Genomic DNA, 15,416 nt, shown 5'->3' on the forward strand with positions numbered 1-15,416 from the left:
CAGAGGATGTGTTTTCTATTATTCACATATCAACAGTGCATTCAGCAGGGAAGAGGACACAAAAATGTGTGCAAAACAGTGAGAAGAAGAAAGACATGCCCATGTATCCAAAGCAATAACCTGGTCTCAGTGTGTAATTCATGGCCTTCAGCTCCGCCATACAGTACATTTCAATTGAACTCCCCTAAAACCCCTTCTTTATTTCACGCTCCTATTCAGCATCCTCTACAGCAGCCTTGTGAGTTCTCTTATGACCATTTTCACTCACCTGCCGTTACAAAGATTGCTGTTTTCCTTCCCACCGCAGGACCTCACGTACTAAAACGCTAAACGAGGAAGGTCTGCGGTCTATTTGTCGTTAATTGGCACGGTGCTACCATAGATTACCGAACATGACAGTGTCTTTTTCAGAGAAATCTATCTGCCGTGACCTCTCTGGCACTATTACAGCAAGGTCAGAGAACACAGAGGGAAACCAATCAATACAATATTGAGTGTGAGAGCGGACCAAGTCTGATGCAGAGGGACAGAAAGAGGGATAAGAAGAAAGAGGACGCGGGCACAAAGGGAGAGAGTGGAATTGTAAAGGAAAAGTACAGAGAAAAACTGGGAGAGTGAAAAAAGGGTTAAGAGGAATGACCAGGGAGGTGAAGGGATGGAAAGGAGGGAGGCATATACAGCAGGAGATTGCGAGCCGTGGGTGAAGGATTGAAAAAGTAGAAATGGAGGATAGGAAGGCCCTGAAGGTGGCTGCAATCTTGCGAGAGGTAGCAATATCAGTCTACAATACTGCCACAGGCACAAACACACAAGCCGACACCCGTGGATGACTGTTGGGTTTGAGAGATGGTCAGTCTAGGAAGAATATTCTGTAGCCACAGGCAAAACACATATTGCCCCAGGGAGGTGTCTGATAACACTGTATACAGTAAATTGTATACTGTATACTGCATGCTGGGTATGGGAGTGTGTAGACGTGTGTGTACATGTATGTATGTGTATGTGGCTGTATACGTTTATATTGTAGTATGTGGAGAGTAAGCGGGTGGGGGTATTGTTTAAGTATATGTCTGTGTGAGTACACATTGTACATATTACATACCTATATATGGTAGTGTACACATCTGTGGTATGGTGTATACATGGTGTATACATCTGAATCTGTGTGCATATACATCTGTATGTATCTGAATTAATTTCTACATACCAAATAGGAATGCAAGCAACTTTTTGTACACGTGAACTGTGGTGTACTGTGGCACCCAAAGACATGACACCGCTGGACAGAGTATACTGTAAAAGGACTGAGAGTGTACTCAAGTCAAGTCAAATTTTATTTGCATAGCCAATATCACAAATCACAAATTTGCTTCTTTACAGTCTCTACAGCAATACAACATCCCCTGTCTTTAGACCCTTGGTTCAAATACGGAAAAACTCCCTAAAAAAAAATGTTTAACGGGAAAAAGATGGAGGAAATCTCAGGAAGAGCAACAGAGGAGGACAGATGTGCAATAGATGTGTGTACAGAGCAGAACACAAATGATATAGATATAGAATACAGCATTGTACAAGATAACAAAATTATAATGGATTTATAATATATATGAAGAATCTGATGAAGAGGACGCTAAACAGCTTCCAGGTGCCACCAGAACAGAATAGAACCTGAGCCATGTGACCTCCATCAACATAGATACCTGGCAGGAGGACAGATAACACATGCACACGTCAAACCATTCACATACACGGGAGAAGAGACAAGAAAATACATTATTCACACAGGAGAGAGAGAGAACGATAAAGACATCATTCAGAGAGAAAGAGAGAGAGAGACATGATTCAGGCTGAAGTCCTGCAGGATGGGGAACCAGATCCAAAACCTCAGGAAATGGCACCGACAGCCAGGGAAGCAGAGCCGTTCCAGGATGGGTGCTAGTCCAGAAAGAGATGCCTGAGAGACAAAAGAAGACAGGAGGAGAAAATAGAGGGGCACACAAATTGGACGCTCATGTGCTTGTGGAACAAACAAACAGAAGGTTAAAGAGACTGTTAATGGTTATCTAACGGTTCAGAACAGAACAGTAATCAATAATCTCGTTGGCAGATCAGCGCTTAGTAAATTCATTGTGCACTGCCATGCTAGTAGCTCTGTGAGGCTTTACTTTCACAAAGTAGTGCTTTGAACTAAATGATTATGTTAGCATGCTAACATGCAATGTTTACCAGGTTAACCATCTTAGTTAAGCATGTTAGCGTGCTAAAATTTGCTCATCTGCACTAAATTAGCGAACACAAAAAGTACAGCTAAGGCTAATGGGAATATTGTTAGTTTTGTAAATATTTAGTCATAAACCAAGGTCTTGGACAAATTGAAATTTTGACCAGATAATGCCAAATTTTATGTCAATTCAGCTAACATTTTTCTTAAAACTACAAATGTAAACCACATGGTGGCGCTGGAGGAAAAGTCAGGTGGTCACCAAAGTCATTAAGATTCAACCTCTGGGCACCATGAATATGTGTACAAAAGTGTGATTGTTTTAATGCTTCTTTGGTATTAAGTCCTGTCTGAAATACTAGCTGATATTAAATATCATTATTCTTCACATGGAATTCATCACATTGATTTGTCTTGGTGAAGAGTCCGGCTAAACTGTTTTTTCGTGTGATAGTCATTGTTCAGCACCACACAATGGATGGCAACATGCCATCCTCTTAATTCTTACTAGCTTATTAATGACCTGTTCATAAAATAAAAGATAATACTGAGAGAAGAGCTGTATTTCATACCTGATATTTCGCTTGTATGACAAAACAATTAGTGCCTGTTCAGACCCAAGCTTTTGAACCAATAAATAAAGACAATTAAACCAAGGGAAAGGGGAAGTAGGCAAGCAATTTACTTGAGATTTCCAGAGGCTGATGGCGAGGCAGCCTATGCAAAGAATGTCTGTTTGTTTACAAATTGCCAGAGTTGAGTTTCCTCTAGGATTTATTCAACTCAACTAAGGATTTATATGAAGTTCCAATGCAGGGAGGTGTGCCCTTTACGTGGCGAGGCGGAAAGTAAGGGACTTTCATATGAGAGACATGAGTTTGCATCCTGTCAGAGGCCTGCAAGTAATGTTACTCGTATCGGCCGAAGTAATTATGACGTGGCGCAGTTCAGATGACGTCTATATAAGGTGACAAATCTTCATTCGGAGGTGGCGGGTTGGGTGGATGGATTAACCCGAACTTGCCAAAAGTAGATTTTGCAACAGGAGACCACTGTATGTTTCCTGTTTCCAACCACAAGCTGGGACAGTTTTTCAAAAACCGTAACTATGATCGTCCCCTAACCTTAACCCTGTGGTGTTTATTGTTGCCATAATGACATATTGTTGCCTAACTAGTAAGGATGAGCGAGTACACCATTATCCGTGTCTGTATCTGTATCTGTTCAACCAACTAAATTATCTGTATTCTTACTCGGAATGGACGGGGCTTAAACCGGAAATGGATATGTTTGATCAGAAGTTGGGTTGATCAGAAATTTATTGTTTATTAAAAAACTATTTACAGAATTGAGCTTCAGATCAAGATTCAAGAGGCAATTTACAGAAAAGGTTTTTATAAACTTGAATGAATAAACTTCAGTGAATCAATGAACACAACACATGCAGTGTTAAGAAGTCAAATGCATAAACTAGAGTTTTCATACTCAACATAGCTTTCTTTTTTTGGATTTTTTTACTTTTTAAGAATTAAATAAGTGTGACGTTTGTGTGCATGATTGCAGGGTTTTTTCAATACCTAATGTTTTTATTGTTTTTTGGGGGGAGGTGTATTTTTTATTTCTTCACAAAGTGAAACACAATGTTAATTATGTGGTGTGGGCGTGTGTGTGTGTGTGAGTGAGTGAGAGGGAGAGAGAGAGAGAGAGTGGGAGAGATTGTTCTACTGATCAAATATTCCTATGCTATTTTTCAAATCCTCATTTACTTTAATGAGGACCAGTTGTTCCACACGGCAAGGATCTAGGCTTGTACGCTGTGGACTGACTGCTATAGGGCCAGCACTGAAGCTTGCCTGACCAGTATTTCACTGGGTTTATCACTAAGGCTGATGTCCCCATCTGGCAGGTACGCCTACACATCACCTGATGGTGCATGTGTCCTCATTGGAGTAGCCGATTTCTTTTTCTGCAGGAAGGAGAAGACTGAGCTGCCACTGGTGACATGTGTCTCTTCTGTGTTTCTTGCAGGTGCAGCCACAGGACCACACAGATCCATCCTACAGACAGATGTCCTCTTCATTGTCTCCACATCAACACTGTTTGGGAAACAGCTAACTTTATTGTCTAGCCTAGCTTTAGCTTTTCCCTGGACTCAGCAGCAACCCGATTACAACTCTGGCATCCTGATCATCACTACCATCCATGACAGCAACAGATTCATCCCCATCAACTTCAAGAGTTCCCAAATACAGTGACCTGATGATGGAGTACAAGTCATGCAGGAGGGGGATGACCTCAGAGATGGAGACACTATGTTTTGAGAGTGCCTGTTTGACCTCCACCAGCTGCTGGAGCATATAGAATGTATAGTTGCACCTTGTTGTTATATCTGTTATGAGCGTGTGCAGAGGGAGATCCAGCTGCATCTGCAGCTCATGTAGTCTGTTGCTGGCTTTGCTTGAGCAATGAATAAAGCCAGAGATGCCTGTGGACTTGGAGAGAAGGGATCTCACAAACCTGGTCAACTCCAGTGCTTCGCCACCAAGTGAAGTGTACAGGACACGCAACGAATGTGCCCATAACTCAGGGCCTTCACTATGTTGGCTGCATTATCTGAAACAACAAACACTATTGTAATAGACTGCTCAACAGACTCTTCCCACGCTCTTATCTTTTCCTTAAGGCAGCACAGAATGTTTTCTGATGTGTGCTCAATGTCTAGCACACCAACATTTAGCAGCCCTGCTTTCCTCTGTACTGAAGACTCCCCTCCACATTCACACCAGTGCCCAGTAATACAGAGATATGTGTGAGCATTGTGGTAGCTGGTCCAGAGATCAGTAGTGAGGTTGATGACACCTCCCTCAGCTGCCTTAAGTGACTGGACCAACTCCCCTCTCATTGCCTCATAAAGCTCAGGCACTACAGTTAGACTGAAAAAGTACTTCGATGGGATCTTATATTTGGGCTCTGGAAAGGCAAATGACTTGAAACCTCTCCCCTCCACCACAGGGAAAAGCTCAAGATTAGCGCAGATCATTTTACCTATTATCACTGTAATTTTTTTTGACCAAGAGTGGTTTGCTGGGAATTGCTGCTTGGCTGCAAATGCCTGATTTGGTGGGCTTTCTCATGTGATGAACATATAACATGATTATGTAGAGATGATGTATTATAATGTTTTGAATCCCTACCTCAGCTGATTTTGGACTTCCAAAGCTTAGAAATGGCTTTGGAGGGATCCCTTTCACAAATGGTGAAAGAGTCCCATACTGTAGAGGTCCTCTTGGTCTTTGGTGGAGGAGGACCACCATCACCAGATGCAATATTGGTCCCAGTGGGGGAAAAATGGGTAGTTTCATTGCCACTGACTTGATCCTCACTGCCCTATAAGGTTGAGCAAACCCTGACTGCTGGTTCAGTGTCAATGAAATTACACTCTGTATCACTCATTGTATAATCACTGATGGTATAAGTTTCAAATAAATAGCATAAAAATGTGAGAGAGTGGGAGGGAGAGAGAGAGAGAGTGTGTGTGTGTTTGTGTGTCTGTGCAGTCAAACACATTGGCTATGTAACAGTTCAATATATATCCAAATATTTAAATCCCATAAATAAAGTCTATATATATTTAAGGCCTTAATTTGTAATATTTATACTATTATTTATTGTTATGAGCTATAGTGAGAAAAAGTGTCAGGCACTCAGTGCATGAACAGCCATATTTAATAAAAATAAATAATGAAAATGTGTTCAGCAAATAATGTGTGTGTGTGTTTGTGTGTGTGTGTGTGTGTGTGTGTGTGTGTGAGTGAATGGATGGTCAAGTAGTTATGTGCTATAGTAGATACACAATGCAAGATTCAGCCTGTTTTTTTATTTGCAGCCTAGATAATTTTTATGAGTGTGTGAGTGTTACGTGTATGTATGTACATGAAACAGTGTGTATTGTGCATGATCGTTGTGATTGTACCTGTGTGTCCATGTATGTGGGTGCACATTTCACATTTGTCCTCTTTCACCTTGTCCTCTAACAGATACAAGGCTGCATGTTCAACATGTGCACGTGCAGCATAATAACGTTCACCATCACTCCTCTCCTCTCCATTTCAATACTGTTTCTCTCTCTTTTTGTTACCATCACACTCATACGTGCAAACACACACACATGGCACCACACTTTCTCTCTCTGGAAAGTACACTCCACGCCTGCCCAGCAGCCCTGGAGTGTGATTCATGTGTGTTTTGCTTCCTTGCTGTTCTGCGGTTGGAATATACAGTAGCTAAGGCTGAAACCACCTGTTCTCCCTCTAGGAAGAGATGGAGAGGCAGAGATCGAAAGAGAGTACAACACAAAGTTAGGATGCTGCAGAGAGAAGACGAAAAAAGAGAGGTTAGCAAGAAATAAAGAGAGCTGGAAAGTTTTGAAAGAGTACAGGATATGGAAAGATGAAGTGGAAGAAATTTAAAAAATGTTCGGAAACACAAACAGACATATAGAGGTAGATGAGAGAGGTTTCACATTTCACGCTGGTGAATAGAGATATAAAAGCAACACATATTAACGCGAGTTTGTGTGTGCAAGTAGCAGATAACGAGGTGGCGTCTGAGTGCTCTGTGTTTACTCTAATTAACTACATCAATACTGTCAGACAGCTTTTCAGGCTTTGATCGACTCCCCAAGCCTGCCAAAAAGTCTGCAAAACACACCCGTCAATCACAGCCATCGTCTTTTTATGCTAATCTTATTCCAAAAACAAAGGAGTAAGAAAGTCATTCATTTACTTTGCAGAATGAAATGAGTGTCGCTGGTCAAACTGGATAGCGGGGAGCGTTTTCCTCCGATTGGGATTCAACTCTCATTCCATCTCTATCTACTTCTTCTCCACCCATGCCTCTTTCACACTCATGACATCCATTACTTTTTTTCCTGCACACACACACCTATGTATACATGCACCGCTGGCCTGACGTTGAATATGTAAATCGACATCTGCTCCAGTACCCAATCTCCAGCCCTCACCATGTGTCTGATATGCTAATGCAGCTAACACAGTTTCTTCACTCCACATCTTCCCTCCTTTTCCCTTCCCTCCGCTTCCTCTCCTCAGCGCCGGTTTACCCGAGTCTGCCAAGGATGAGCAGATGAGGCAGAGGAGGGGAGGGAAAGAGAGAGTTGCTGAGTGTGGGAGGAAGGACAAAGCTCCAACTCCTCTGGCGCTTTCGGTGCTTCTCCCTCGTTAACCGCGTAGGTCCCAACCCACCCCTACCGTTGCCGTTTTCACCGACAACTTATCAGCCGTAATGAGCTCAGAGGTTGAAACCTTGCAGTCACATTTGACACACCGATGCTGCAGTGTACTGATGCACACAGTTAAAATGCAAAAAAAGTCATGCATTCAAGCCTGCATGTGCAGCATGCAACCTTTCCGCTTGCAAACACAGCCATCACATTTGCATTGAGCAGTGAGATGGATGGCGTCCCATTCCAGGGGCATTGTTCTCAATCCAAGTCCTGGAGTGTGCTTTGATTTATAAAGGATGAAATGGGACAAGACCTGTTTCCCAGAGATCCCCAGTTGGCTGTGTTCACAGCTTTTTCCGCTTTGACTGAGTTCTGAGTGAATACATGAATGCTAAAAGACACTAGCTGTGGCTCTCCGCTTTGCTGGCTGCATGTGAGGCCACACTTGCTGTAAGGGGGCCTTTTCGAAAATGATAGGGGACAGTATAGCATGTGGGTGTTTCTCCAAATGTTGTAAGGGGTCTGAATGTCTGACACAAATTGATGTCCCACATAGCCTTACTGCTTTTTTTTCCTGAGATGCAGATGAGAACCATATGTCTTTCTGCTTCTATAAAAATGGGAACAAGTAGTAAAAAATTATCGAACACCCAAGTCGAGTCTTCTTATTAGACCACGCAAGCAAACACATTTATCACGCAAGATCTCATTTATCAAGGGAGTGTATGACCCAAATGGATCGCAAAATGAATCTGCACTAATTTCCTTGAAAAATAAAACATTTATCAATTTGATCTCCATTTGCACCAAGAAGATCAATCTCACATCTGGACTGAAACGTGTATTCTCAGTGGTCAGGACAAGCAGTTGTCTGTAGGGTCTACATCCATGCAAACTTAATACATCCTCAAACGTTATATAATACCATATGATGAAACATGCCACTTTACTTTGGCAATTTTATAGAATCAGCAAAAGAAAGAGACTTGCCAGACAGTTTGTCCTTCAGCTAAGTGATGTTGCTGCAATCCTTTTTGTATTTCTAATTCAAAGCACAAAGTATATATTAGCATCATCATTATTGTGAGGAATTAAATTTGCAGCAGCAAATTAGCACCGGTCAGAGCTAAACTCCACAAACATGTTGCAATTCCCTTTGAACTAGTCTGTCGCTCCAAGGGATGGACAAAATGATGGAAACACTACACGAAAGGCTAACTTTGAAGCAGCTAAATCCTAGAGGCAGCAACAGAGGTGAGTCACTTTCAGCTGAATGCCAATTAGCAGCATGTCAACCTCAAAAGAGGCCCAACATTCAGCCAATTTTGAGGTCCAGTGGTTGGTCAAAATTGAAAGTTTGCAACTTTAATGTGAACTTTTCAATTTGACTCTCATCTATTTAATCTGTAAAGTAACTTTCTTGAGTCTCAGTTGCCTGGTAGCCTCAGGGAAGCAACAAGACTTTAGGAAGTAACTGCAACCAGCAAAGAAATAGTCCAGCATATAACCTCCTGTAAAACCACAAATTGTTATTTTTACACTTTGGTTTTCTATAGATTAAACAAATGAGATATAATATGTTAATAAGTGAGCTTCAGAGGTGCTTGTAGGTGGATTTTGTTACATTTGGACAGATCCAGACTAACTGTTTTCTCCTGTTTCCAGTCTTTATGCTAAGCTAACCAGCTGCTGGCTGAAGCTTCTTATTGAACGGACAGATATAAGAGTCGTATCGATCCTCTCATCTAACACTCAGCAAGACAGTAAGCAAGTAAGTGTATTTCCCAAAGCATTCCTTTAAAAGTTAGCTTTTCTGAACAAGAAATCAATGGGGGTTATTCTTAACTGAACAATGGAGAAGCTGCTGGTCTACTTTCAAGCCTGTACTGTATGTGTGTTTGTTTGATGAGATCCTGGATCCTGGCAAGATTGGGTGGTTGGTCTAATCAAACGTAAAATCATGGATTGTAAAAATTACAGAGATATAATTACTCCATATACTATTCCTTAATTCAATGCAAGTCTGTATGAAAGAGTAATTCTATCCTTGAGGAAACCCAGGCAGGATATAAAAATAGTTACTTCACCACTGATCACATCTTTTTACTGAAACATTGATTTCTATTGTTTTGTCTTTTCTGTTCTTTATTGATTACAATAAGCCATTTGATACAGTTTGGAGAGATGCATTCTGGCACAAACTGCTGAAAGTAGGTATTAATGGCAAATTCCTGGATGTATTAATGAATATGTACAAAAATATCAAATCGTGTGTTTTTGTTAATGGTATCAAATCCAAGATTAGCTGGAATTAGACAGGATGAAACTTTATCACCTGTTAGAAGAATATCTTCTACAGATTGATTGTAAGCCTGTTATTATTATTGACACCATGATAGACAGTTACATTTAGAGTATGGTACTTTTACATTTTGGTTTTCTATGGATCAAACAAATGCAATAATGAAGAAAATAATGGATCAAGTTTTTGTATTTTTGGACAATTCAAAGATGAAGGTCAATAAGGTTACAGTATTTGGTTGTATTTGTAAGTTTGCATGTAATGGAGAAGATCTACAGATTGATTAAAATATCTCAGTATCATAATAAATTATGATGGTCTGCTAAAGATAGCTATTGAAGAGCTGCAGAAGAAAGCCTATAGAACTTTGTATTTATTTACTAATAAATATAGAAAATTAGATTTACCATGTAGTAGATTAGATCTTTTTGATAAGTTAGTGACCAAATTATTTGTTATGCATGCGGGATATGGGCATTAAACTGCCACTAAAATTCAGTATACATGAGTGGGCAAATACCCAATGTGTGTAGTACATAAAGGGGAATTGTTGGCTTCTGGGAGTGGTTGCTAGAAAATAAAGAAACTAATATTTATATTAACATTAACACCAGAATCCCAAAAATTTCTGGAAGATGTAAAGGCTCAAGGGGGTCTATAATTTTTGTAATGACAACCGTCTGAAAGAAAAGTGTGATGTCTTGTTTTAATGTGACATTGCAGGTATAATGAATGTTAGGAAAAAGTACTTGTCAAAGTAGTATCTACTGTATATAATATTTTTACATTCAAAAATGTGCTGGGCTGTTTATGTACAGTGTTGGGTTGCTCATGCTGGTTCAAAGGGGTTCATTTGCAGCTGAACAGCTGGTTGGGTTACTTTCACCCAGCTGGTTCATTCATTTTCCCACTTGTCCATTGTCAAACTTTCTTGATCCATCTCATACAGTTAGAGGGGAAGGGGGGGGGTTATTTTGTAACAATTATTGCAAATATTGAAAATTTGCAATTCAATGTGTGGTGGTCTTTTCTGTCCCACTGCACATTTTTTATCTTAACAGTTTTTGGTAACATTAGCTGACTAGCTAACAACATTACATATGCAAGAATGTCATGTGGTAGTCAGGTGGGAAGGATGTGAAAAAAATATTTGAATATCTGAAGGTTGTAGCCTGATGTGTTCTAGGTGAAAATCTGAATTGGGCCTATAGAAAAGGAAAATGATAGTAATATATCCTGTGTATTGATAAAAGGGCATATTAAAGACTTCTCTCACTCATTGAACTGTCCAACTCTGGACTGTCTACCTCACTGATCCAACTAACAGACCTGACTTATTGGCTCACCTAAGTAACAACCTGTCTGACTGTCTAAAGTGATATACATGTCTAATTAACTGCATAACTGACTGGGTTGTCTAACATATGTCTTTGATTGATCTATAGAATGGACATCTCTTAGCATTCTCTCCTAACAGATGCTTCCTGCAAGCCCACATCATTTCTTCAAACAATGTTGTTGTTGTTACATTTGTTTTCCATGTTTTCAAAATTGATCAGATATCACAAGACTTCCAGAAGGAAGGTGTATCCCAAGGCAGCAGGAAAACCTTTTGAAAATTGGGCTGCTGTTGGTGATAGAATCCTTGCATATGCCCAGATATTTTTGAAATTAGACTGTATTTCAGACTTCTATAACACAATATCAATTGATAAATACAACTTTGCTGTTTGCCTTTGTATTGAGAAACTTGTTGCTTGTTGCATTTGAGCCTTCCATTAAGTAGCTCTAAAATATGCCACTAAGTGCCATTTCTGGATTAAAAATGTCCATTCTATACTCCATTATCCTTGATGCTATAGATTATGTCTGCTCTGCTTCCCTCTGCTTTTTTGTCCTTTCTCTGTCTACCTCCATCTCTGTTGCATATCCAAACGTGTGTCCTTCAGACGGCCTAAGTAAAGTCGGCCAACAAATTCAAAATAGTCCTTATGAATTTAAAAACCTGGCACGTATGTATTCATTGTCAGTCATTTTACCGTGATAAAAAAAAAAAAATCTAAAATGTCTCTGACTTGTCTCACATCCTTTTGAAAGCAAGCCCTCCAGTGAACAGCAATCAGCATGAAACAAATATGTTTAAATTTTAAACAGTCCTTAATAAGATGTTACAACACTTCCTGTGATTATAATAGGCTACGCAATCAACACTCTTATAGTTACCACTCTTATAGTCAACACCAGGGCAGAAAAGTCAAAAATACTGCTTCAGAAATATCAACTGTTATATATAGCATACCTTTTTAAATGTTAATGCAACACTATGTATTATGCTCAAATTGTTTAGATGCTAAAGGTTAGAAAGTTTTGAAGGTCGTGCCAACTCTGCTTCCACCATCCATCTACAAGAGAAGAGGAAAAGTCTTCAGACCCACCACTGAGGAGTCCCAGAGGTCATTTATTGACATGCAACCTTTAAGTTTTGCTTTAGTTTTTGGACGTTTTTACTGCTTGATATGATTGATAACTATGAAGTTTAATTTCTCATTTCGTTTTACATTCACAGTTTGCTATTTTTTCTTTTCAAACATTCTGGCCCTAAATTACCTTCATAGATAACCCTCTAGTGATTACGGGAGTTCGGTAGCCAACTATTTGAGATGGAGCAGATTTTTATGATGGCAGTGCCTAATACTCTCAAACACAGGGGCATGACTGAAGTTACTGATGGCTAAATTGGTCTGGTGTTTTATCTACAGTCCTTCTTTTTAGCACCAGGATTGTTCATCATATACTGTGTATTCATGAATAGGAGCTTCCAAACAATGAAATTTATTCACTTAACACTATACCTGTAAGATCTGATGTGTGCAAATAGCAGCGCAGGTGTGTGGGTTTGTGTTTTTAATTGTTAATGACATTATCAACATTAAAGTAATATTAACAATAGTATTATTTGCCCAAACTACTATTTCAAAATAAGTTTTGTATTAAGTTGCAAAGACTGGGTTTGAATACAAATTTAATTTGTTTGCCTTAAACATATTTGCATTCTCATATTTTGCAATGTTTATACATATTTGCAATCGATGGTTTTTGGTGATCTTACTTTTATTTCTTTTTTGCATTTTGATACTATCACAAAGTAAGCTCCATAACTTCAGTTTCAGTTATATTGCAACACTAAGTGACTGATGTGTAATTAACAGGTGGGGGCCAACATGGTTGAGTATTTACAAAATACAGAGACCAATTAACCGTTCTCGCACATTTTGTGCCTTGGGGATGAGATGACTACATGCCAGGCCTTCACCAATAATTTCTGGCCACGCCATCGAAACAGACTCCTTGCTGGGGGCTGTTGATGTTTGTTTCAAGGCATTCTCTGTGTTTGACATCAATTACACCAAGCTGTTCAGTTGGGTTATTTTTCAACCCAGCATTCTTTTGAGTGTATGTTTCTGTCTATTTTGCTGTCACATTGTAATAACCCTAAATGTATATGTAAATTGGGTGCCTTCTTGAAGAATCTTTAGCCTTTGTTTAAGTTATTTATGGTGCACTTTTATTCCTGCTGTGTGCTGTTGTTTTTTCATTATTGTATCATGTCATTATTATAGTTGAGGTCCTCGTCTTTCTCTTTTTGTACTTTAAGTGCATGTTTTCCTGTCACGTATTTAACTGCAGTTTAAGTTGTCTTTTCTTTAAATTGAGGAGGATACTAAATATGATCCACACCATATTTGTGGTCTTCATTCCATCATTTTTCATACACAAGAGTTGCAACAAAGAACATTTACCAGGACGACACTATGAACAACAATGTGTGCCACTGTACTATATATCCTGTGCTGGATATGTAGATGGAGAAAAGACGTGTTCTGTGATCACTGGAAAACTTTAGATTATACAACGCTTGTTTATATTTAGAGTGAACAGATCACAAAAAGAGGCCAGCAGTAATGTATGAGTCTGAAGAAGCGATCCAATGCTACTAAGTCACTCCATACCTTTCATGGAGTGTAATAATTTGCTTTGGTAATCAGGACACAAGCTCTGCATCCCAAGAGATGGGAAAACTAGCAGCATCGGCCACAAATGGAGCCTTGCAGTAGTTCAGGCAAGGCCAGAAGCTGCTTAATATACACATTCCATATACCATCCGATCATGTATGACCATGACCTATCCATATAAACTAGGTGATCCCTGTATAGTGCTGTACAAAGTTTTGATGTCATTTGAATTCTCAACACTGCATCCCACTATACTGCTAACTTAACTCCCTCCACTCTCCCAGTCTCTTCCTGCATTAGCATTTAGATGTAGGTGAAATCAGAATGTTTTTCTCTTTATGCGTTCTTGTTCATTCAAATGTTGTGTACCCAAGGTTCGGCTGGTTGAGGGGGGTGGGGGTTCACCAGCTCAGAGACAGTTCATGTCGGGTTCACACAGATTTGTTTCTGAATCATCAGAGCAGAGCCAGAACCACCAAATTCAAATGTTTGTTATTGTTGAAATAAAGCCTTGACTCGAGTGTCCTGACTGAAATGTAATGATGTCATCTGCAGGGCATATGCCAACGCTATCACATACTGAAAATCCCATTACATTACATATAAATGTGCAGAACTAAACAAAGTTCATTTTTATGGTTTAAAATCTGATTTTAATCTGTGTTCCTAGGCTTTATACATACACAGTTATATCAGCCCTGAGAGTTTTAGCCAGGAGCACAAAGGTTGTAAAAATGTGTCAAACACAAGTCTGAAGCAAAGACTGACAACACAGATTTAACAAAACTGTATGTATACATGACTTTAAAGGAAAGACATCCAGTCAAATCAGTGTAAAAAGACAGAAACATAGAGATCTGAGCAGTATAACAAAAGTGATATGGAGTAATAAAACCATTTCAATTCATTGTCTTACTGCTCAGAAAAAGCCAAATGATGCCTTCAGCGCACAATGGGCCTCATGCAAGAACCACTCGAATGGACAGATTCATTCTTAAGTGACACGTATGACTGATTTTGTCACATTCACCAACTTTCTCCCACTTATCTTAGAATTTTCTCTAAGATATGAATATATTCACAAATTGTCCAGGCCTGTCCAACAAGGAATGTACAGATAGATAAGAATCATACTACTTTAATCTGAATGAATTTGGAGTTTAAATAACTAAACTAAACTTATTGGAACACCTTCTGTTCACCATATAATCATCATCATGGATTGCCAATATACTGAGATTGTTGTTTATGGTTTTTAAATTAGCATATATTGGCATGACAACTTATTTCAGTAGTTCAGTAAGTAAATTCTCTCACTCTGCCTCAGGGTCTTTGTGCAGGTCGCTGTCCACGATCAGGACAATACTCTCTTGTCTATTTCCATGACTGTCACCTCCTCTTGACCTCCTCCCTTCTAAGTCATGGACCGTTTTTAGCATCTAATTCTGAACCGTTCCCTCTTTATTTCTGTCACACTGCAGCTCAACCTAATAATATTTTCTCATTGTTTTGGGTCGCCTAATATGACTACTGACACTGCTAAATTTGTTAAGAGTTCATAACTGCAGGAGCTGGAGCAGGGAAAGAATATGAAAATGCTCCATGATACCCAGTGTCTGCTTTCTATAAAAGCT

General features: G+C 39.5%; 1 long non-coding RNA gene across 1 annotated transcript; it reads left to right on the forward strand.

Moving 5' to 3' along the window:
* Positions 1-1,335: 1,335 nt before the first annotated feature.
* On the forward strand, positions 1,336-13,911 carry LOC137197950 (uncharacterized). Its single transcript, XR_010931539.1, has 4 exons — positions 1,336-4,127; positions 4,250-8,720; positions 9,132-9,237; positions 12,116-13,911. It is a non-coding gene; the product is annotated as an uncharacterized lncRNA (long non-coding RNA).
* The last annotated feature ends 1,505 nt before the right edge of the window (positions 13,912-15,416 follow it).

This window comes from Thunnus thynnus, chromosome 15 (assembly GCF_963924715.1).
Source record: "Thunnus thynnus chromosome 15, fThuThy2.1, whole genome shotgun sequence".
NCBI classification, from domain to species: Eukaryota; Metazoa; Chordata; class Actinopteri; order Scombriformes; family Scombridae; genus Thunnus; species Thunnus thynnus.